This window comes from Aulonocara sp. 'chitande type north' Nkhata Bay, linkage group LG3, assembly GCF_057382095.1.
Source record: "Aulonocara sp. 'chitande type north' Nkhata Bay isolate Kocher_YH1m ecotype deep benthic linkage group LG3, A_spYH_male_GT1.1, whole genome shotgun sequence".
Classification (NCBI taxonomy): domain Eukaryota; kingdom Metazoa; phylum Chordata; class Actinopteri; order Cichliformes; family Cichlidae; genus Aulonocara; species Aulonocara sp. 'chitande type north' Nkhata Bay.
In genome coordinates this window covers 62833183-62858436 of record NC_141346.1, presented here as the reverse complement: position 1 = coordinate 62858436, position 25254 = coordinate 62833183, and the positions used below count along the sequence as shown (strand labels likewise).

Genomic DNA, 25254 nt, shown 5'->3' with positions numbered 1-25254 from the left:
ATCATGTCATGGCACAAATCAGTGATGCAGATTTAAAACACACTTTAACTGAAATACAGCAAAAGTTCAAACTGTCCTGATAATACGGCGACGTTGCTGTGAAAAAAAGTTTTTATCTGTTCTCTAAATAGCATCAAAAACATTAGAGATTATTAGCTAACTCTAACCTTCTGATCCACTAGTCTGCTTGTATTCAGGGGCTGAGAAGCTGATGAAATTTATTATTTTAGTTCGTTAAAGATTTCTGTTCCTACTCTGATGGAATTGGGCTTCAGTGTTTGTTTACAGTGCAGCTCCACATCCAGGCGACAGCAGGTGAAAATGATGTTACCTGTCAGTGTCCAGCTGCAGCCTGTGTTCAATATTGTTGTTATAAACTGATGTGGATCAGTTCGTGTCTTTTTTTGTTTTTGTCTTTGTAAATTCTGTTTCACTGCAACATTGAACAAAGCCTGAGAGAGCAGGATGAAGACAGCCTTCAAGCATCAAACTTTAAGCGTGAGGACATTTCAAATGCAACGTTTCTATCAGCTCAACAAACATCAGCAAACACACAAACTCTTCATGTGCAGTTTGTGTCACAGTGAGTTGTAGCTAAAGGTCCAGCTGCTGTATTTCACAGGGAGGGGGTAAAGCTCACATGTAACATTTAAAGCTCAGTTTTTAAATCAAATATTGGGTCTGTACATGTGACATTATGTTTTTTCATATTCTGAAACGTGCTGCTAAACAAACTGATGAAGACTAACTGTGTTATTTAAAGGTTGCATGCTACTGCAGGATAAACAGGTTAGTTTGCTGCACTGTGATGGATTTAAAGTACAGAACAGTGTGTGACTGTGGCGCTTAGATTCACTGAATTCCACCTTCAGAGCAGCTGAATAGTGTCTAATCTAAAGACAGCATAAACAATTTACTGTCAGTGTAGAGAATGGAAATCAGCCTGTTCAACTCATAAAATCATCAGCTGACATCTGGTTGAATTCACTTGTGTAAATCCACAAAGAGCAGCAGGTCAGCTGATCACAGCCTGTACATTCAGAAAATCCACTGGAGCTCTGAATAGAAATGATTGTGATTTGTGATCTTTTCCAGGCACTGAGCCATTACAGCTGATTTTAGGGTTCCTCCACCTGCTGAATCCACTTTAACTCCTGACTCCTCATTTTCCTGTTTAGGGACAAAGTCGCCCTCTACAACGTAGGCAACAGAAAATAGAGCCATGTTTTATTTTCCTTCTTTTTCTCTGCTCACGGGGCAGAACTCAGCTACTTTTTACTGTCTTACACTGAGTACATTTCAGAGCCTGTACTTTTTCACTTTTACTTAAGTAAATACATTGAATCAGTTTTACTGGAGCATTTTTAACACAGGTTTCTGTACTTCTACTTAAGTACAACGTGTGTGTACTTTTGCCACATTAAAGTCTCCCTCTTCTGTGGTGCCGCCTTAAGTCTTCTTTATCATGATCTTTTTCACCTCTGAGGGGAAATTTTGATGCTCGTCCTCTTTGTCAGAAAGATGCAGTCCTCAGCTGACTGAATAAGCTCACTAGAGCTTTCAGCAGCTAGCAGTGGAGCTAAAGCCTGAACAGGTAATAGAGCTAGAAACTGACCTATGGTATGGGTAGGTGCAAGGTGCAGAGCGGAGCTCAGTAACAGTCACTGGGTAAACTAGGTTAATGGTGTCAAACACAGTTTCAGGAGACAGACGTATGGCAGGCTGGTTTTAGCAACTCTGCTGTTCTTAAGCTGTCCATGTTCGAAATAGCGAATCTTTGAAACAGTCTTTGTATACACAGATTCAGGCTTAGCAAACTCAGTAACTCTCAGCTCAGAAGGAGGTTACAGAAGCAGGTGTATTTTCACAGGCCATCACAGAATAAACTGCACAGTCCAAGGGTGTAACAATACCACAACAGTGTTAACAGTGACTGACACAAAAGCATGGTGAGCTGGTTTACATATAAATGGCTGTGAAACACAAAATCCAACCTAATTCATTATTTCTGAGGCACTAATTCCAGCATTTCAGCCAGTTTAACTATGGCAGGTGGCACTCTGCTACCATTTACGTTTACCAGCTGAGGCGCAGAAAATATCACAAACTGGGAAACTGGCGGATCAACACAGGAAGTCTCAGATGCAGGAGCAGGATTACTAATGTCCAGGCTCCTCAGCACGCACTGTTTTATTCACAACTGTTGATGGTGTGGCTGGGCTCAGGCTGTGAAACCTCAGAATCAACAGGCTGAGGAGGAAAACAGTCCAGTGGGGATACAATGCCAGTGATAGTGTGGAGGTGAGTCTGGGGTGGAGTAACAGTCCTTTGTTCAGCAAACTCAACAGCTGGAAAATCCATATTGGCTAACTCAGAGAAAACACTGCGAGCATTAGCAGAGTCTGACGGCTCAGGAACACAAAGATCACGAGCGAGGACAACCGGTGAATAACGTGACACCGAGGAGTCCCTCTGAACAATGTCTGTAGAGTTCAAACACACAGTCATCTGATGTAGCAGATACAGAGTCCACGGAAGACGAAGCAGTGTTACTCACAGTGGCAGATCTGTCATGAAGTCCAGGATCAGAATGCTGAGCGTGCGAAACACAGTCACTCTCTCCCACGGCTGCAGTCTGCTCAGCTGTACTGGAGCGACGGCGGTGTGAACGCCAATCTGACAGCGGCGTGACGTTTTGACAAACATCGGTTCAGGAAGCGCTCCTCTCCTGTTCAGGTGGAGTCATTTAGCGGGTTTGTAGAAACTGCAGTTTGCGGTTCTTTGAATTTAAGTTGGTGTTCTGCTAAATGCAGTTTGTCACTCTGAAGATATTGTAGCTGCTGCTGAGGGATACCCTGCTGCTTTGTTCTCAGTTTGCTTTCCTGTTTGTGCTGCTCGTTTGTTCTCGGTTGTGTTGCTGTAGTTCTTTTTGCTGCTGTGTGCATTGACTTGGATCATCCATCAGTAAAAATCTAACTCAAATGCAATACAACAAATTCATCATTCATATAAAAAAATCCACATGGACACAGACTTTCTAATCGGACATCACAAAGTTATTCTGAAGCTGTAAATCTGTAAAATTAAAAACTCCCCAAAACTACTATGAGAAAACCCTGAAAAGGTTCAATGATAGAAGAAAAATGCTTTACATATAAAAACCAACAGAGGTTCCTAATAAATAGACTAATAAACAGAGAATAGCTGAACAGTTTCTGTGACACAGACCTAAAAATACATAAATGCTCCATGATTTTCGTTTCTATCCATCATCTTGAACACTGGCTATAAATGTGTTCACGTCATTATTGTGTGATTTGGTTTCTTCACGTGTCTCCTTCAGTGCAAATAAAGGATTGTTAGAGTGTGTGCTGTGTGTTTTTCTGAAGCATGACAATCCTTTCCAACAAGTATTTCCAGCTGTTTGTCTCCCCTCTGCACTTTAATCTTTCTTCTTGTCATGTCTGTGTTTGTCCACCAGATGTCTCCCTCAGCTCATTTACTCCAAATCAGAAGCATCAGCTTTGTGGAGCGTGGAGATGCTCTGCCTGCCAGGCACAGCTTAGGGCAAAGAAACATGTCTCTCCTCCACATCTGTCATCTGAAAAATGACATTAAATGTCATCACTCTAGATACAATAAGAACAATTAAAAAAACCCCAAAGATTCAATCTTTTGTTACATTTTAAAAGTTCAAACCTTTAAAGACATTAAGTTTAAGATCATATATGATCAAGAAAATCATGCTTTTGTTCATTCCGAGTATGTATTCTGTTGTGATTTTGCCATTTGTTAGGTTTCTGTTCTTTGCCTGCCTGCTCCCACTTCTCTGTGTTCCCTCTGTCGGTCCATGGTGTTATTGTGTCTGCTCATGAGTCTGCCTGTCAAGTTCAGTGTCCTGTCTGGTTCTCTGTGTCTGTTAGTTTCCTGTTTAATTCTGAAAGTTCATGTCTCATGTCAGTGTGTTCAGTTTTACCTCTCCCCTGTCTCGTTAGCCTAATTGTGAGTGTCTGGTTTAAGTTTTGTTCTTTAGTTTTCCATGTTTAGGTTGTTTACTCCCCGCTCTGCTCTTCCTGTTTTTGTCACCTTATCACCGCTGTAAATAAACACTCACTCGCACCCCAGCCAGTGCCTGCATTTTGGATCCTTTTCTCAATACACCACACGACTGCCCCCAGCCGTGACAAATCTTCACATTTCAGAAACTGGAACCAGCTTTAAATGTGATTAAAATAATGACAAAACAATCAATTCTCTGGTCATTGACTAACTGATGAATAACTGCATTTGACAACCCGCTACAGCAACAACCAGGGGCGGAGCGTGGGGGTGGCGTACTGGGCTTAAGCCCGGGTTGTTTTGTCAGAAGCCCGGGGTCTTTTGGAGTGTAATTTTTTTCATAGTTAGATGCCTGGCTGACAACTGTATAAAACAAAAAGTACACACAATATTCGACGCACATAGTGCACACTGTGGGAATTTACGACTGTGCATGAATCCCCCCTCATATTGGTATGATCCGAGCTCAGGCACTAAGCGACTGAGCGAGGGGGCGGGGTAGCTGCTGCCAGCAGTGAGTGCGCTGTTGGAGAAACGGAGCCAGCCATACTAAGGAGAGCTTAAGTTTGACCAGGTACCAAAGCAAATCATTCGTACCGTACAAATAATGTAAATATGACGGTGCATCACGAAAGATTGATATCAAACTGATCACTTGACCAATATTACGTTACTTGCTCTTCGAGTGAATCAACAAATGGCGAAATGAAAAGCCGAACAAATGCTATTTTTTTTAGTCTTAGCTTACGTGTGTTTATTTCATATTTTCAGTTCTTACCCTCCCCGACTAAATCTGTTTCAGTTATGTACTGAAACATAAGAATGGACATTAGAGCGTTCTTTCAAAGAAAAAACTCAGGTAAATGTTATTTTATATATTATGCTTTGTATGTTGTTCAGTATATTTCTATGCAAAATAAGAGGGATTTCAGTACTCAGCAGGATATTCACATCTGTAACCAGATATTTACACTTTAGGGAGAAAACATAAAACATTTTTACTGTACAACATCAATTTAGAGTAAACTTTTCTTTTAGATAAATATTGAAATATCTTTTGAATTAGTTAAATGTCAGAATAAAGAGAGACAGAGCTTTCTGTTTTTTATCACTTTCATCAAATTTAGGAGTACATGTACACTAAGTTTATTGTTAACTAATAAGAAACTCCAGACGATTCCATTCTGAGCTGAAGAAGCTTCTGATAGGTTAGTAGAGTCCATGTGAGTAAATTTTCTGTGACATGGGAAAATCAAAAGATGTCAACCAAAACACCAGGAAAAGAACTGTGGAGCTCCATAAGTGTGGCTCAGTTTGAATACAATTTGGTGCCATTTGCAATTAAGAAATACAGATAGTTTCTCTCTTTACTCTTAAAGTTAACAAATATGTTTTTTAGATTTATCAGTCTAAAAAATAAACATTTAGTCTGATTTGATGTTACAATTAAAAAAGTGTTTGTGTTTTGATCTGAAGAGTACATAAATATGTGGTTTCAACTGTATATTTGATGATTGTCAGCACAAAGAGAGAGAGAGGAACAGAGAGGGAGAGAGAGGAGAATGAGGACAGAACAGAGATGAACAAGAGCAGGTGAGACACACATGTTAGTCAAATGGTTGTTTACCAAAAGTATCACCGTCCTCATGTGTCTCGTACCTAGTGTTTCTTTTTAGGTTTGTTATTTTTCAAATTCTATATTTATTAAGTTCTGCAGGCTTGTTTGCACAACAAGGCTAAATAATTATATAAACTTTTCTCAATCTAAATATTGTACTTTGGTAGAATTAAACAATAAATGTACTGCAGGTCTATGATGACTTTTAGTGCTACTATCATCTAGTTCTGATTCTGGTTCTGTCTTGGTTAAGTCCTCAGTAGTCCTGATTTTGAACTGTTGTAGTCCTGTTTTAATTCCGGATCAGTTCTGGGTTTGGTTGAATTGGGGTTTAGTCCTCGTGTCTTGATGCAGCCCCGATTTTGTTCTGCCTTGCTGCCTAATTAAAAAACTAGTTTAAGGTGTCCTGCACATGTGATATATATTTTTCCCTATATGAAGTCATTGTTTTTTGAACAAAACTCAAAACAGAGCCAATTAATCTTTCAGTAATTTCTACCCCCCCCCCCCCCCCCCCCAAAAAAAAAAAAAAAAAAAAAATCCCACATGCATACTACCCTTTTGGGCTAAGCCCCGGGTGTTTCAAATGTCTGGCTCCGCCTCTGGCAACAACAGAATAAAAGCACTAACCAGACCGATGAAAGGTTTCAAACATACTGAATATGAAGAGTAGTATAATTTAAACTCACGTGACTCAAGCAGCTTCCAGCAGCTTCAAGCCTCAAGCAGCCTCAAGGTGCTTCAAGCAGCTTTAAACCTCCGGCAGATCTCACCCTGCAGCAGTTCTCAGCTGCTAGCAGCACTCTGCTTCAAGCAGTCACCTGCAACTTCCAGTAGCTGTCAAATAAGAGCAGGTCTCAGCTTCCAGCAGCTTCAAGCCTCCAGCAAACATCCAGCAGCACTTAGCAACGCATTCCTGTTCCTCAAGGACTCACAACCAACCACGAGGGGACTCGAATCTGCAATGTTCTGATCCGAAGTCAGACGCCTTGTCCGTTAGGCCACATGGTCTGGCAGAAGCTCCCACTTTTCACGAACGTTCATTGGAGTCTGCTTGAGCCAACTGCTGGTGTTGGGTTGGTCACGTGGCTGGTGGATATTGCTTGATTGTTGCTTGAAATAAGTGCATGCCACAGAATTTCTCCCATGTATCACGCTCTTAAAAACGTAGTCCTACCTGCCACATGCACAGTGGATCCACCCACTAAGCCAGAGTATCAACTGCCAATGGACGTCATAAAGCTTACGTGGCCCGATCTTGGATCCCAACAAACAAAACCACAGTCTACCATGAGACAGCACCTTCCATACTGGAATGGCCAGTATGGGGATTGAACCCATGACTTTGGCGTTATTTGCACCACGCTCTGACCAGCTGAGCTAACCGGCCCACAACTTGTGCCTAAACCGACACCTTTTTTTTGTCTAATATACCAAAAAAGAGGGTGGAAGAACTGTTAAGAACACAAGAGAAATGTGTGTTTACAAGAAATTACTTCAACATAGTGGGAAAAAAAACTCTTCTGTTGACTTACAAAAAATGCTTTAAGACGAAATTTGCCACAAAACAATACATGGTGTGCGTCTTCTACTGTTAGGGTCGATAGGTGAGGATATAAAGCAGCAGTTTTTGATGCAGTATGCTGTGTCAGACTTTGGAAATGAGTGATTTATCCAGAAAGTAGCTGGAAAAGTGATTTGGAGATTGTAGCTAAGCATGTAATGTATTCATTAGCGTGTCATGTGTCAGTGAATTTTGTGGTTTGCTGTCATTTGTAGTTGCGTACATCACTCACCTGGAAGTTGGCAGAGGTTTTTTCTTGGATCCCACCAAATAAAATCCACACTCTATCACCAGACAGCACCTTGGATGGCTGCTGGAATGGCCAGTATGGGGATTGAACCCATGACCTTGGCGTTATTAGCACCAGGCTCTGACCAGCTGAGCTAACCGGCCTACAACTTGTGTGCAAACTGATCCTTTTTTTGTCTAATATACCAAAAAAGAGGATGGAAGAACTGTTAAGAACACAAGAGAAATGTGTGTTTACAAGAAATTACTTCAACATAGTGGAAAAAAAACTTGAACCCATGACTTTGGCACTATTAGCACCACGCTCTGACCAGCTCAGCTAACCGTTGATGGAGGAATTAACAGTGAAGTGAGGAAGTAATTATTGAAGTTAACTCAGAAAGATCAATTAGAGAAAAAGAGTCTAACTTATCATCAATGGTACTAAGATTAGCTGTAGATAATATTGCATCTGTGGGATGATTATTGGTAATTTTTTCTCTAATGATAAAAATTTTATTTGTGAAGAAGTTCATGAAGTCATTACTAGTTAACGTTAAAGGGATGGTTGGCTCAAAAGAGCTCTGACTTTTTGTCAGCCTGGCTACAGTGCTGATGAGAAACCTGGGGTTGTTCTTATTTTCTTCAATCATTGATGAATAGTAAGATGTTCTGGCTTTGCGGAGGGCTTTCTTATAAAGCAGCAAACTATTTCTCCAGGCTAAATGATGATCCTCTAAATTTTCCTCTCCAGCTTACGAGTCATCTGCTTTAGGGTACGTGTTTCAGAATTATACCACGGAGTCAGGTACTTCTGATTTGAGGCCTTAGTTTTCACAGGAGCTACAGTATCCAGAGTCGTACGTAGTGAGGAGGTAAAATTATTAACAAGATAATCGACCTCTGTTGGGGTAGCGTTCAGATAGCTGCTCTGCTCTATGTTGGTACAGGGCATTGAAGATGATAACAGTGGGTGCATTACATTCTTAAACTTAGTTACAGCACTTTCAGAAAGACATCTACTGTGATGACATCTACTCCCCACTGCTGTGTAATCAATCATTGCAAATGTAAATGTAAATTTTCAGCTCAGGAGGGTAACTCCTAAATTCCAGCTGCATTGTGCTCCTCAAAGAAGCAGAAATCCTTGTTGCACAAACAACAAAAACAAAGTTCTGGTTGTGTAGGGGGGGCTTCCAGATGTTGAGCAGCTGCACTGTTTCCCTGTCTTTTGTTCCTTCTTCCCACTAAAGAAATATTCTTTAATAATATATTAATGTTCACAGGCAAAGTGGAAACACACACTGCATACTAAAGTGTGTGTGGAACATGAGGACACATCACCATGGCAGAGCACCCGGTATGGATTGCAAACCATGATAAAAAACACTGACATGGAGTGCACATTATCTGCAGGTTTCCACAGGGGGAAATTAGACTTATGTGGCTGCAGCTGACAAGTTCTTGTTTTTATAGTTCTGTGTAACAAAAATAAAAGTAATGTTAACATTGCTGTTCACAAAATTTATAGCTGTAATAAAATTCTACTTTATTTCTTCACCTGCAGGAAGTGTAGTCAGCTGATTTTAATGCCATTTTTAACATATGATGATTGATATTTTGGTTTAAAATGATCAAATGTGTCCTGAAGCTGGGAGGTTAAATAAATCCAGTCTGGTGTGTGTAAAATAATCAGCTGTAGTTTGTTTCATAGGTTCATTTTCTGCAGAGACAATGTAGACTGACAGTCTCACAACTCTGTCTCAAGCCAGGCTGTGAAGTAATCATGACCTTTAATCTATAGATTCATAATCCACGACACAAAGTTTGTATTCATGGAATTGAAATTGAGGTTTTACACTTTTAAGTCATTAAAAAAGCACACACTTGGATAATGGAGGGGTATCAGCAGAATAAACCAAATTGTTTTCTCACACAGGGCACTCACATATTTTGTTTTTCTACTTGTTAACTACATTATTAATTTTACCAGCAGGGAATACATCCTCGATTAGATTAGAAAACATCTATGGAATGATACTGGAATAAGCAAACATTTAGGCCTGAGACGGCATGTAAATGAGAGCAAACACCCAGATCATTTAATGGGGTTGAGATGTAGAAAGAATGGGTTGGTTTGAAATACAGCGGTTAACCTTTTTTTTCTTGACTGCCATGGTCATGCCTTTGTGCTCACATGCTCTCTTTCGTGCCCTTTTAACACTTTGAAGCATTTATTTATTATTTTTTTCTGGAGTCAATGTGACATCTATAGAATAATTATGAATTTATTCTAAACAAATTAAAACCTACTGACTGCAGTAACAAGAATATTTAAAACTATTTTTAAATGAAATAATTTGTGTATTATTCTCAGTTTCCTGTTTTCTTCTTTCAGGATAGAATCTCACACCAACACATTCAAAGAGATATAAAAAATAAATGTAAACTTTTTTCTCACTCTGTGCTGTTTTTTGTTTGTTTGTTTGTTTGTTTTTTATGTGACTTATTTGTGCCTTTATGGTATTTTATATTCCCAATGCACCCTTAATCAAATGGGTGGAGAAAATAATACAAACAAGAAAAACAGGCAAAGCTGATGAACATTTGGAGCCAGACAACACGAGTTGAGACAAGAACACAGTGACAAACCTTGGGTGTATAGTAGAGATTCTTCAGCTTCTGCTCTGTTTGAACAACCTGTAAGTCTCTCTTCTTTTTACCATAAACTTATATATTTATTATATTATAGATCACTTTTTTGTGATTTGACATGTGAAATTCTAGTGTGGCTGGAATCAAGTAGTTTGATGAACAGATGACATTTGATATCTGGAGTTCAGATAAATATTAAATATGTAAGTATCTGATTCAAAACACTGCTTCAGAAACTAATGGATTTTCTACAACAGGAAGTAAATATTTGTTATCCTGATGGGATTAGATTGACAAAATTTATCATGTTAACATATCATAAATCAGTCTGTCAATCACTCAGAAAATTGAAAGATAAATACACAGTCGTCTTAACATCATATTTACACACATTTATGAATTACCAAAAAATGAACTGCTGCCTAAAAACAATCATAATTTTATTCAAAGTGGAGATGTTACAGAAGGTATTCAGTCGCTGGATTTCAGTACAAAATGGGCAAATTTAGCACAATTTAGAAAAAACACATACATTTAGATATTGTACAAACACAACCCCCTTTTTTCTTAGTTTTAAAAAAACAAAGTATATTGACTCTTTTTCATAAGAAAGTGTATGACAACAGCAGGTAAACAAGAATTACTGAAACAGAAAAATGTATCTGTCATGATCCACTGTTTGCTCTGATAATCATAACCAACAGAATAGATAAATTGAGCTTGTATTAATTTTTACTTTTATGTGGTCTGTTTTGGTGTTTGGTTTTAGAGACAGTTACAAACACTGGATTTACAATGAACTCTCTTAATGGAAGACTTGGGTAATGATGGTCTCCCTCCTTGAGAGCTGATGTTGTGATGAAGGCTTTTTTTCTTTACCGTGATAGGATCTGGATCATCCACACGTGTCTTCTGTGGACGTCCAGGCCTTTCTCTGGTCTTTTCTTCTGTGAATGGACTAAACTGTCGATGTGTCCTCTGCCGATTGACTATTTCTTTCAGAGCTGCTCCACAGGAGGTCAGGGTGTCACATAAACAGCTTTAACTGCACAACGACACATTTAAATCATTTCCACACTTCTTAGTGTGGTTAATTAAAAAAAAAAATGATAAAAAAAATCCCTAAAACCAATCTAACGCCATTAAAGGTTTAAGGGACTTATTAAAGACAACTCTTTTTTTTTAACTTTAGTCTTTTTTTTTTTTTTTTTTTACAAATAATCAATAAAACCTGTAAAAAAAATATCCACTCTTAAATCTGCACTTTAGAATGTTCCACTAGAGTCCTAAAGTTTTTACTCCTCGTAGCTGTGGGTATATGAGAACCAAAATGTGAACTCACAGGCAGAAAGGATTAAAAAACTAACCCAAAAATCCAGAGAAGTCAAAAGCCAAAATCCAAATTTCAGGAAAACACACAAGAGAACAACTATAACATCCAGCTTCAATGGCATTTATTGCCAATTTCAACAAACAGAAATTTTGGTTGAGTAAATATATTATTGAATGAATCCTTGAATACAACAGTTCACATGGGGTGCACATGGTCTTGGTTTTCAATTACTCTGAAACGGAAACATTTCCAGTATCATGTCATGGTTCCATCTTCTTGTATTGTGATAGTATAAATGGTAAATGGCCTGTATTTATATAGCGCTTTACTAGTCCCCAAGGACCCCAAAGCGCTTTACATATCCAGTCATCCACCCATTCACACACACATTCACACACTGGTGATGGCAAGCTACATTGTAGCCACAGCCACCCTGGGGCGCACTGACAGAGGCGAGGCTGCCGGACACTGGCGCCACCGGGCCCTCTGACCACCACCAGTAGGCAACGGGTGAAGTGTCTTGCCCAAGGACACAACGACCGAGACTGTCCAAGCCGGGGCTCGAACCGGCAACCTTCCGATTACAAGGTGAACTCCTAACACTTGAGTTTCACACGGAAAATAACCACAGTGAACTAGACCAGTTCAAACTTGTATAATTACCCAGGTTTGACTAACAGTCAGTTTCTACTGGGCGTTGCTCAGACAAGTACAACACTCACAACCAGGCTCACGTGCACATTACTATCATCTGCTGGTTTACTCAGGGAAAAACAAATAGTCTGTGTTATATAGCTTGAAAACACGCATCACAGCAACTACAGGGTGGGGTTTGTTGGACTGACAAGCTTTTGTTTGTAATAAGGCAGGTCTTTATTTTTGAGTGAGAAGCAACGAAAAGTTTAAAAGTTACTAATTTTTTTTTTACAACATTACTTGTTGCACTTTTGGGTCTGATAAAATGTTACTATTGACTGCCACTGGCTGGTAGCCTGTAAGAACTTTGGCTTTATTAAGCCTTAACACATTTGAACAGGTCAGTTAGCTACAGAAACCAAACTGAAGAGCCACTCCCATGATTGATCTGAATCTGGAAAAAAAAAGGAAATCAAAGTGAATTGAGCTGCGAGTGATAGTGAAAATGCTTCCTCAAAATTAATGTGTTAAACATTATTTCTTGCATAACATGAATCATTTGAATCTGAAAGAAAGAATTTTGTTCCACTTATCACTGCATCATTTTTTTTGTTAATATACAAGATGACCTGAGATGTTTTGTCAACTTATTACAAGTATGTAGAATATAGAAAAGTATAGAAATGTAAGGCTCAGGCTGCAGTCACACACACTGACACTAAATCCTAGCGTAATGAGGACACACAGGAAATTTGTTTCATTGTTTCAGTTTGAACACAAAGTGACAGCAGAGCTGCTGAAAAGCAGCTCAACGAGTTTAAGAAGCTTGGGGGAAAAAGCATCTGGACTTCTTTAAGTTTCTTGAAGATGTTTCACTTCTCTTCCAAGAAGCTTCTTCAGTTCTAGGGTCAAATGGTTGAGAGTCCCAGATGTAAGCCCTATGGGAGTGTCCCCAAAATGGGACATGGACCCCCTATTGATCCTCTAGCAATTCACACGAGCCAAGGTGTGAAAAAGGGTGTAGGTCACAATCAGCCAAGGTTTCAGATGAGCTCATAATTGTAAAACCAAGCCCCACCCTATCATGTGATTTCCTGAGGTGGCCCAGGGTGTGAGTGGGCATTAAGGCGTCTGGGAAGGGATCTCAAAACTGGAGTATAGATGGCAGACAGTTGGCGGCTTTTGAAAGATGGTCATTTACATTGTACTTTGTTTATTAATTCTTTAATTTATCTTTAATTCTTGCTTTAGTCTTTACTTCTTAGGTTAAATCCTTAATTTATTCTTTACATCTCTTAGACGTTTTATTTTATCTATTATGCAACTCCTATTACCTCTTTCTCTGTAACTGTTTCTAACTGTAAATATTCACTATTCACTACACGATGTACTGCGTATGATTGTATGACGAATACAATTTAAATTTGAATTGAATTTTAAAACTTCAAATTCAAGCAAATGAACTCTGCTCAGAACCAAATCAACATTTATTTGATAAATAAATAAGGGATAAAATAAAGCAAGTGATCTGGAAAATAATAAATAAAAGGAAACAAGCAGACAATGAAAAATAAAAGTACAGCAAGATATAGAAAAACTATAGAAAAATTGTTTGGGCAATACACTTATATACACTTCATCAGAGTAGATGTCTTCTTGAAAGTGCTGTAAGTAAAACTAATAACTAGATTAAGAATATAATTCCTCCACTGTTATCTTCAATGCCATATGCCAACACAGTGCAGTGGCTACCTAAACGTTGCTCCCACAGCAGTCAATTATCTTGTTAGTGAAAAAGAAAGCCTAAAATGAGAAGTATTTTGCTCCGTGGTATAATTGTCAAACACACACCTTAAAGCAAATAACGCGTAATTTGGAGAGGACAATGCTTCTCAGTAATTGTAAGATCATCTAAGCCTGGAAAAATAATTTGTTCGTCACAGCAGGACACGCTGGTGTGTTTATGAAGCAGACCCAATATGCAGACACAGGAGAAAAACAAAGTATAACAAAAAGCGAACCTTTGTTGTGGCTGATAGTAAACACAGAAAAGGCGACAAAATGAGGGAAAAACTAAACTAGACCTATACTGGGAGCAGCTAAACAACTATGACAATCAGAACATGAAATGACAAAATGAAACTGATCAGGAATATGTGAAATATGAACGTGAAGAAAACTAAACCTGACACGAACATGAACCTGAACAACAGAAAAAATAAGACCCTGTGACCAGGGCCCTGTTTCAGGAAGCCGGTTTAGAAAACTCAGAGTGAAAAACGATACTCAGGGTTGAGTAACCCCGAACTGTCCAACTCGGAATATTCGGTTTCAGAAAGGCTGATAACAAGTAGTTCAATCAACGCGGACTTGCTTTAACCCCAAGTTAAGCACGCGCACGAGGATACATAAAGCCCTGATTAGTGGAGCACAGATTAAGCGAGTCACCATGGAGACGGAGGGAAAGAAGGCGCGGTCAATGTATTTCACAGCGCTTGAGGCCGAAATTCTGATGGCAGCATATGCCGATAACACGCAAATTCCGCGGAAAAAAGTAACACAGCCACAGCTGCGAAAGAAAGGGAGCATGCATGGCAAAACAAAGCCGACAGAGTCAATGCGTGAGTGTTAATATAAACATTGATCTAGGGATTTCCACCCATTTAACACGATATTTATTATATGTTATTTTATTTGTTATTTTATACATTTTATTTTGTGATGTGATGTGAGCGCAGGTGCAACCCAACAGGCCCCAAACGTTCCTGGCAGCAAGTAAAAATGAAATATAAAAATATAGTCCAAACAGGTAAGGTGTAATTGTATTATGAGCCATGGTGCTTGGTCTGTTTGTCCCATGTAAATCAATTGCAGTTAGAGGCTACATTAATTTTCTTTCTGTAAGCACTTATTGAAATTATCTGAGCACATTACAAGTACATATTTGCGTACTCTGTATGCTCAAATGTGGCCCGTTATAGCCAACAGAAAAAAAGCGGAGGCCCGAAAAACAGGTGGGGGTCCTCCACCACCACCACTCACAGAGGCTGAGCAGTTGGCCCTCAGCCAAAACAGTGGGCGCCCTGTGGCCGAAGGCATCTCTGCGGGGACATCCTGTGAGTCAATAACCCCGCAAGACACAAGTGCCTACATAGGGGGTAAATTCAAAATAATACATGATGTGCATACATCCTTTCTTCACAGTCACCTTCGCAGTGCTACTCATTCATTTGATAAACTCTTTACCATAATGGATTATTTTGTAGTGAAGTTATTTTCCTACTGATTTTGCCTTCCCTCAGTCTTGGTTGTCTTTGAGAGCATAATGACAATGAAGTGTAAGGTGATTGGTATGTTTGTTAATTGCCATTTGGTCCCTTGTAAGTTATAAGTGACCTGTATAAACCTCATATTCTATCAGTTGATGGTGGTGGTGTACTGCATCTGGTGCAGCCTCCTGTTGAGCCAGACCAACATGCAGTTGTGAGTAATACTCCACAGATTATATGAGTTTACAGTAGAACAGCAATGTTGTTTATTTCTTTACTACAGGAAAATAATGAAGAAACATTGACAGCTGTTACAGAGGAGGAAGCAACAGAGACACTTTATGAGGTTTACATCTTTTAATACTTTGTGTACAGGAAATACAGGCGACCAATAAAGCCAGTTGAACAAAAAATCTGTTTATTCTTCTTTCAACATGTTGAGGTGATGGGTCAAAAGAAATGATTGTGACATATGGTGTCTCTGACTGCGCTTCCATCTTGTATGTCCATGGGAGGGTCAGGATGTTCATGGTTTGGATCACTGCTGATGTTTGGTTCAGAAGGACAGTGTTCTCCTCTAATTGTGGCAATGTTGTGAAGAATCACACATGCCACAATAATGTCACATGCCCTTTCTGGGGTGACCCTGAGTCTTTGCAGGCACTGGAACCGGGCCTTAAGCATTCTGATAGTCATTTCAATTCTGGCTCTTGTCCTGCAATCAGCCAGATTATATCGCTGCTGTGGGCCCGGTTCAGGGTCAGGGTAAGGGGTAAGCAAATAGGGTAAACATGGATACCCCCTATCACCAAGCAAGTAGCCAGTGAACTCTCCTAAGACAGAAGGATACACTTCAGTTCAAATGTCCCTGAAGCAATTGGTCTTTATATATTTTAAAGTATTTTCAACTCACCATGTCCAAATTTTGTGCTCAGTGTACATTCACGGAATATTTGTGAGTCATGGACAGAGCCTGGCCACTTGGCTTCCACATTTGTGATAATGTTGGCAGCATCACATATGATCTTCACAGTGCAGAGAACACAAATTAGCATCCATTACTATAATGAAATAATTTGTTAGTTTGAAATGCTACAGGGAACTATGTACCTGTACATTAATGCTGTGGAAAGACTTCCTGTTCACATAGTCTCCTTCATTTACTGAAGGAGCAATGATTGGAATGTGAGTGTCATCTGTACAGCCAATCACGCCTGGGAACCCTGAAAATAAATGTGAAATTTAAGTAGTAGTCCAAGTATCACCACATCATAAATTAAGTTTTGTTCATCCTGATACCTGCAATTTTGTGGAATCCCTCTTTGATAAATCTTGTGGGTCTGTGACCGGGGAACACCACAAACGAGTGCAGGAGACGTTTCAGTGCAACTGTAACATTCCTGACTGCCCGACAGACGGTAGCCTTGGAAACGTGCTCAGCGTCACCAATATTATACAGAAAGCTCCCGTTTGCAAAAAACCGAAGTGCAATACAAATAATATGTACAGAACTGAGAGCATGTCCGCGATGTGTCACATGCGTAATATATGGCCTGAGGATGTTATCCAAATAACTTATAGATTGTGCTGAGAAACGGTAACGTTCGCACAGAAAATCATCAGGAAATGATAAAATGTCCAAACGCGCTCTGATCACTCTCTCCCGGCGGAGAGCTCTGCGGAGAATTTGGGCTTCACGATCTACTGGCTCTTCAAGGAAGGTGCACGCCATGTCTGACACTTCCTACTGTCAGGTTTCCGACAAAGGGGCGGAGACAGTCAGGGTTAGTTGTAGTAAACCTGCTAGGGGGCAGGTTAGCTTCACGGAGTGTGTCGTCATAGTGACTCACTGAGGCTTCATCTGAACTCGCTTTGTGAAACCGAAAACCCAGAGTTTTCGTTAACTCAGGGTATACTTACTCAGTTTTTCCACTAAACCGGCTTCCTGAAACAGGGCCCTGACTTGACATGACATAAACAAACGACCTGACAAAGAACAGAAGGAGACACGAGGACTTAAATGCACAGAAGGGTAATGAGGGAAGTGGAAACACCTGGGGAGACACCACTGACACAAATAAACATTACGCCACAGGATGAAGGAAAACAAAACATGTTGAACATGGAAACAATAGACTCTTCAAAATAAACCAGAAACATGGAGAGACATAGATATGACACACAACCTTGACAACATGGACACAGACATGAAAACATGACAGACTGGACCAGAAACATGACACATAAACCAGGGGACATGGATGATAATTTTTGCTAAACCAAAAACTCAACTAGACACTAAGTAAATAATGACAAAAAAAAACTTATCACAAACTTAACATAAGAAAATCAAAAATACAAAATAAACTCAAAACGTTGGGTCACAGACCCAGGCCCTGACATCGTTTCCCTTATTATAAAACACATCTGTAAAGCTAGACCCTTTTTAATGCTTTAGCCATGCTGACAGAGCCAGAGCTCTGTTGAGCAATCATTCCTTTAACATTTACCCGTAATGAATGCATGAATTTGTTCACAATTAAATGTTAACCATTAGAGAAAAAAATATTTATAACTACTTTGAATACTGTAGATTCAAGATTCGTCACATGCATAGTTATACAAGTATAACACGCAGTGAAATGTAAGCTGACACGCTCCTTGACTTGTGCAAAAGGGGGGAGAGAAGAAGAACATTATATATTATATACTGTACATTAGGTAAATGTGCATTGTATGCAGCAAGCAGGTGAATTCTGTACATTAAGTGAATTAAATAAGAAAAAACAATATGAACATATTTAAAATTAAGAAAAAATTTGAAATGTACATTGTGCCAGTGGGTTTAGAGTGTTTAGAAGAGAGTCCCATCTCAGTCACTTATGTATGCTGTGAGAGGGTGGGTGTGTGTGTGTGTGTGTGTGTGAGTGAGTGTGTGTGCGTGTGTGTGAGTGAGTGTGTGTGTGTGTGAGTGAGTGTGTATGTGTGTGTATGTTTGTCTTCTACCATATAAACATATTTAAAATTAAAGGAATTTGGAATGTACATTGTGCCTTGGTTTAGTGTCTGGAAGAGAGTCCTGTCTCAGTCAGTTATAGATGATGTGAGAGGGCGAGTGTGTGTGTTTAGGGCACGGATGGCTTGGGGATAGAAGCTCCTCTTGAGTCTCTCTGTCCTTGCCCGGATGATGCGGAACCTTCTACCAGATTGCAGAAGTTGGAACAGTTTGTTGCCAGGATGGGACGGGTCCTTCAGTATCTGCGCTGCTCTAGTCCGGCATCTCCTGGTGTAGGTGTCCTGAAGCGGGGGGAGAGCAATCCTGCAGCAGCGTTCTGCTGTACGGATCACTCTCTGGAGAGCTTTTTGGTCCTTCACACAGCTGTTCCCGAACCACGATGTCATGTTCTGTGTGAGGATGCTCTCCACAGCGCCTGTATAGAAAATCCTGAGGATCACAAGAGAGACCCTGAACTTCCTCAGTTGTCGTAGGTGATACAGGCGCTGCCTAGCCTTTTTGGCTCTTCACCTGAATGTGGGAAGATCATGCCAGGTCTGAGGAGATGTGGACACCAAAATACTTGAAGGACTGCACCCTCTCCACTGGAGCTCCATTGATGATAATGGGCTTGTAGTCTCTGTGCTGACCCCTTCTGAAGTCCACCACCAACTCCTTCTGAACCACCAGCTCCTTGGTCTTGCCAACGTTCAGCTGGAGATGGTTATCCTGGCACCATGATGCCACATCCTTTACTTCATCCATGTAGGCTCCCTCATTGTTGTTGGAGATGGCACCCAACACCACTGTGTCGTCAGCAAACTTCACAATGGTGTTGGAGCCATGGGTGGCCACACAGTCTGAAGTGTAGAGGGAGTAGAGCAGTGGTGAGAGGACACATCCCTGTGGTGCTCCTGTGTTCTGCCAGTGAAGAAGTCCAACATCCATGCACACAGACAGCTGTTGAGTCCTAGATCCCTGAGCTTTGTGAACAGTCTGCTGGGCACTATTGTGTTAAACGCTGAACTGTAATTAACAAATAGCATTCTCACATAGTTACCCTGTTTCTTGTCCATGTGGCAAGAAACACATTGACAAGGGTGTGACATGGGCGACGGTGTCCTCTGTGGATCTGTTGGGTCGGTAGGCAAACTGGAGTGGATCTGTGGTGTCTGGGATGGAAGAGGAGACGATGCTCTTCAGCAGCCTCTCAAACACGTTCATTACTACCGAGGTCAGTGAAACTGGCTGGTAATCGTTCAGGGATGAGGGTTTGCTGTTCTTGGGCACAGGGATGATGGTAGATCTTTTGAGCGCTCTGTAGGCATTGTAGGTGGCGGTCCTGGTGTTCACTGCAGCGCGGATCGATCTGTCCACCCACGGTTTCTGGTTCGGGAATGGGGTGACTCTCGCAGTGGGGATAATCTCCTCCGCTATCATGTTGACGAAGCATACTGCTTCTTCCATAAACTCGTTGCTGTCAACTGTGCATGCTCTGAACATGTCCCAGTCTACATCTCTTAGGTCATTGAGCTTGTTCTCCAGCGATTGTACGTTGGCCAGCGTGTCCAAGATTAAATGTGCAACCTTGTCACCGATGTTTATAAGTGATCTGCTGTCGTAGACTATAAAACTAGAGGATTTTGGGATGTAAACCAGAGCAAAAAATAAGTAAACACCTAAAAAGGTGCATAGTCTGAGCGGAGCAGTCAGGAAGGTGTCTGGATGTGGCCGCGCCATCTTTAAAGCCGACAGACAGTTTAGATAATTGTTTAGACTCTGTCTGATGGATCTTTCTGAGTTAACTTCAATAATTGCTTCCTCCAAACCATCAATGTGTCTTTGATCTTTAATGAGTAATGATGAAGCAGTCTTCCTACAAGACTGCTCAAAGAAGTCCTGGCATTAATTAATGCTTCAATCTTAAATATTATCAATTATCTCTAATAATTGGCTATGTACCACAGCCCTTCAAGCTAGCTGTAGTTAAACCTTTACTTAAAAACGTGTCTCTAGTTTCCAAAACAGTAAATCAGTGTGTGTGCAGTTCTCTGCAAACTCAGCAGGAATAATAAACGTGAAGTTTTTAACTCTGCTGATCCTCTTTGAAACATTGATCAGCTGAAATGTTTGAAAATGTTGTTCACACGTGTTGAATTGACTGAAGCTTCCAGTCACAGTGAATCAGTGTGTGTCAGTGAATGCATCGTGTGTACTTCATACCTCCATCTAGTGGACTCATAGTAGAAGTAGAGCAGCTGATGGCAGCTTCCTCTGCCTCACACTGCTGTCTGACTGCATCCAGCTGACACTGAGATGAAGCAGGAAAGAAGCAGCTGATATTTGGACAGCACACATGATGGAAAGGAGGATTTCAGTTGATGTGCACATGAATGATTTGTGTTTCCTCTGCAGGTGAAGGTAGAAAGTGTGTGTGAGCTGATGTGAATTGAGCAGCATGGATCAGTGTGAGGACAGAGAGGAGGGAGTCCCTCCCTCTAAAAGCACTCTGTGTGGGGAACATGAGAGCCAGACCAAAGCTCAGAGGTGAGATGACCATCTCTAACTGTCCATGACTCTTCTCCATGTCACAGCTCAGCACTCACATCACTGCTCCATCATTATTCACAGGGACCAACCTGCACCTCCACCCAGGTCTAAAGGTCAGCCCATTGGTTTTAAAGCCCAGCCACTGTCGGCTGCAGAGAGGTGAGCTGTTAGTATTTCTTTAGATTTAAACAGTCTTACCGTTGCTCTGTCATATTAGCAGTTTTTCTGTCTTTCTCCTCTCATGTTTTTAACCCTTTAAAGCCGGTCGGATCGGACATGCTCCGTTTTGCGTAACTATTTTTAAATCCTGGTAGCTCTGCAACCACGTAAGCTATCGCACTAGTTTTTTTTGCATATGAAAGGAGGAGTTGTACTTACATCTTATGCCATCAGCTTGTCCTCGGTCACAGTTTCCTTCCACATATAGCTTTGCAAAAACTGGATAAAAAGCACTTGCAGCAACAAAAACACAATATTCCAGAAATACACTTTGCCGATCCGATCAGCTGTTTGTAACACTTCCTACGTCCACCAGCGTGAACTATCGCATGTCCGCCATGTCCTGCCCGAAACCGAAAGTGACGTCATTTTGCGGAAATGTAGTTTTTTTTTTAACATCAAGGCCTTATGAGCCCATACTGGTGTTTTTAAAAGTTATGTTTGACTTTATGACTTTCTGTGTCGTTTCTGAGATGCTTAGGACTCATATTGCACTGCTGGAAATAGTTTATTTTGATGCATATGCTGTTGTCTTGCAAATTTGCATTATAATATTTATTTTCATTTTTCCTGCAGTATATAAAAATTGGTGTATTTCAAAAATAAAACTATGAAGACACTTAAAATAAATTTCCTGTCATGGGAAACTATTTTGTGCAACTTTTTTGTATTTACAGTTTTGAGGGATAAGCCTCTTAAATTTCTCTAACTAGAAATATATGTTAAAAAAACAAAAACGTTTTTTGCAATTTATGTAATTACTATGCACTTAATGAAGACATATTATTAAAATTTGGACTATAATGGTTGTATTGATGTATACCAAGTTGAAATGCTCCCAAAAATGGCTCCACAGCATGTAAAAATATAATATAAGCTCAGGCGGACTTGGTTCTATGGTAGGTCTTAAAGGGTTAAAGATCAAAGATGGATAAGTCTGTTCAGGAGCAGCTGCAGGAAATGTTGGAAAATTTGGAAAAGGAGGAGTTGCAACTTTTCCACTGGCACCTGCAGGATGTTCCTGTTGGTGTTCCTGTTGGTGATTTCATAACCCTGGAAAAGTGCCATTTGGAGAACCTAGACATACTGGAAACTATATATTTGATGATGCAGACATATACTAATGACCATGTGATGGAAGTGGCAACATCAGTTTCAAAGAAGATGAAAGAAGGTGACCGAGAGGAAAATGACATGAAACCCCCCATATGGAAAAGATATATATAAATCTTATAAAGTTTGTATCTGTCTTGTGTGAAACTTGTATGAAAAGCATATAAGAGTAAAAACAGATATAAGATCCCTTGAAAAATTATATAATGAAACTTGTATGTTTTGGGTACTTACTAAAACAATGTATGAAAGCAATGAGAAAGTGAAAGATAGTAAATCATATAAGGTCTACATGGTCAAAGGAGCTTGCAAAGAAAGGCGTCTGGACTTCTTTAAGTTACTTGAAGACGTTTCACCTCTCATCCGAGAAGCTTCTTCAGTTCTAAGGTCAAATGGTGGAGAGTCCCAGTCCAGACGCCTTTCTTTGCAAGCTCCTTTGACAACGATGACCTGGATGACTGAGAACCTTCACAGACATAAGGTCTACATGATTTACTCATGAAAGTGGCCACTTTCATGAGTAATCACATATAAATTTTTACTATTTGTTTTCCATATGGGCCTCAGTGCAGAATGAACACACATCATTGTCAAATTCATTTCATAAAATGTATTAAAAATTCAGGCTGTATTAGCCTGACTGTAGTTCAGTTTTGTGACTTCTTTTTGTGTTTCATGACAGATATGGAGCGGATGAGATGAGTATTCATTGCGACACCATTTTTCTAAGTAAATATATTTCTTAAAAAGTTATTGACATTAATTAAGTTATTTGTAAGAATGAGAAATGACACAGGGAAAACATATTGAACTTACATACTGAAATTTGTTTAATACTTTATACAAAAGCCTTTGTTGGTGCCTGCTTCAAGGTTCAAGCTTCAAGGTCCCTGCTCTATGGAGAAACTAGTCACATGCAAAGCTCAGTTAGGATTTTGGGTTACACTCAAACAGTCTTAAAATCCTAACGGTTCCGTGGGCCTCTTCTATGAACTCTGAACTTTAGTTCTTTCCATAGATTTTCTGTTGATTTGGTTGGATTCAGTCAGGCTGGCAGCTTTATTTTCTCTCTGGGAAACAAATTGAGAAATCATTGTCTTGCTGAAACATTCGCTCTCATTTAATCTTATTCATTCTGATAGGTACGGAGCCCCGCAGGGGACATGGGAGAAAAAAAATTAGGGAGGAAAAAAAAAATTAGGGAGAAAAAAAAAAATTAAGACGGACTTTTGCGAGATCTCGCAAAACAAACTCTGGATCTCGCAAAAGTATTACGAGATATCGCAAAAGTTTTAGCCGCATTCTTTGGAGGCCGCCAACTCAAAGCCGACCGGGAGGTCGAGGCACGATGTGCCGGGAAAGCGGTGTTCCTCCCGGCTGTAGTAGGTCTCGACCTCCCGTTAGCTTCGAGCTAGTGGCCGCCAGCTCGAAGCCGACCGGGAGGTCGAGGCACGATGTGCCGGGAAAGCGGTGTTCCTCACGGCTGTAGTAGGTCTCGACCTCCCGTTAGCTTCGAGCTAGTGGGTGTCAGATCTCCAAAAACGTCGGAGCACTTTTGCAAATATGTGATGTCTTGTAAACCGAGCAGGTATCTGACGTTTACACAACTACATTCACGCTTCAAAATATCTTAAAAGTGTATTTTGTGACCCAGAAAGAGTAATATCACAACTAAGTAGCTGCCGCCATTGTTGGAATTCAACTTTCGCGAGAAAGTTTTGCGAGATCTGCAATACTTTTGCGAGATCCCGAGTTTGTTTTGCGAGATCTCGCAAAAGTCCGTCTTAATTTTTTTTTTCTCCCTAAATTTTTTTTTCCTCCCTAATTTTTTTTTCTCCCATGTCCTCTGCGGGACTCCGTAGATAGGTAGCACCAGATTTCTATCACAAATGTTTTGGTACATATTTTCTATTCATTCTCCCTTCTTGCTTTGGCTCTGATGGGGGCAGATGCATCTCTCTCCCTCCTTTATCTTTACTGCTTGGCTTCGTATGTCTTATGTCTAGTCGTGTCTATCTCTAGCCCCAGAAGAGCCTCTCAGTCCTGTTCTCTAAAACCTAAACAAGAATCATGGATTTCATCAACTGTTCTCTAAATGCAATTGACGCTCTCCTCTCAACGAGAAGCCTGAGTTCAGGAGAGCCCAACTATCCTGGAGCGACTTTCCCTGCCGGATAAACAATGGATGGATGGTAGAACTGGCTCGTCGTGTGCCTGGTGGGACTGTCAATTGATGACATTGAAGACATCTACCTATTTGGAACCACGATAACAGGGTTCTTGGTGATCGGAGCTGACTTGGCCCTGGCTTACTGAAGAAATTGACTACAGCTGTTCAAATCCCCACAAGGCTGGCCCCTATGATCGAAGCAATGGTGAGAGCCATGAGTACTCAGCCTGTTCTTATTAAACGCAATATGGGGAAGATCTTGGAGAATCTTATTGCTCTTCAACGGGAAATTGATACACCTGGTGACCAGTGATGGTCATTAAGAACAACTGTAAATTTCAGATGCAGTCTGTTCGTGCTAACCCAAATAGCCATTATCATCATCTCATTTGGCTCAAAGGCCAAGGCTGATGGGAACATCAAAAATTCTCCTTGACAACGGGACTGTTTGACACTTTTGCCCATATCCTTTCAAGCCCACCTCCGTAGGCTGCGGACTGTTGACTTCCGCTTAACTGGGTGAAAGGTGAAAACAGGACACACACACACACACACAAGCAAGTACACAAGTGTCACAGATATGCATTCACTCACCCTCACCCATCCGAAATGCATGTCACAGGCTTACATAGTGTAGATGGGAATATTCATGTGCTTTTTTGTGCTGAGGTGTTTTTTTACTGTCGTCAAACTGGTCTCTCATTTAGGTGCCCAGTTTGAGTAGAGTTCTTTTTTCTCCTCTTGTCCCTGTACTTTCACTGATTTCCCTTATGGCACGGCTATATCTGCAGCCTCAGTTGGTGCCATGACTTTCCATGCCTTTTTGCACCACCCTTTCTTCATGT

The 25254-nt window shown here is 40.5% G+C and overlaps 1 protein-coding gene and 1 long non-coding RNA gene across 2 annotated transcripts in view; one reads left to right on the top strand and one right to left on the bottom strand.

Annotated features, from left to right (window-relative positions):
* LOC147336505 (uncharacterized) overlaps positions 1-25254 on the bottom strand; it is a 462456-nt gene that overhangs the window by 335178 nt on the left and 102024 nt on the right. The gene's annotated exons all lie outside the window — the stretch shown is intronic.
* LOC147336509 (uncharacterized) lies at positions 10082-22326 on the top strand. The gene is made up of 4 exons (XR_015128301.1): positions 10082-10171; positions 20773-20904; positions 20989-21066; positions 22141-22326. It is a non-coding gene; the product is annotated as an uncharacterized LOC147336509 (long non-coding RNA).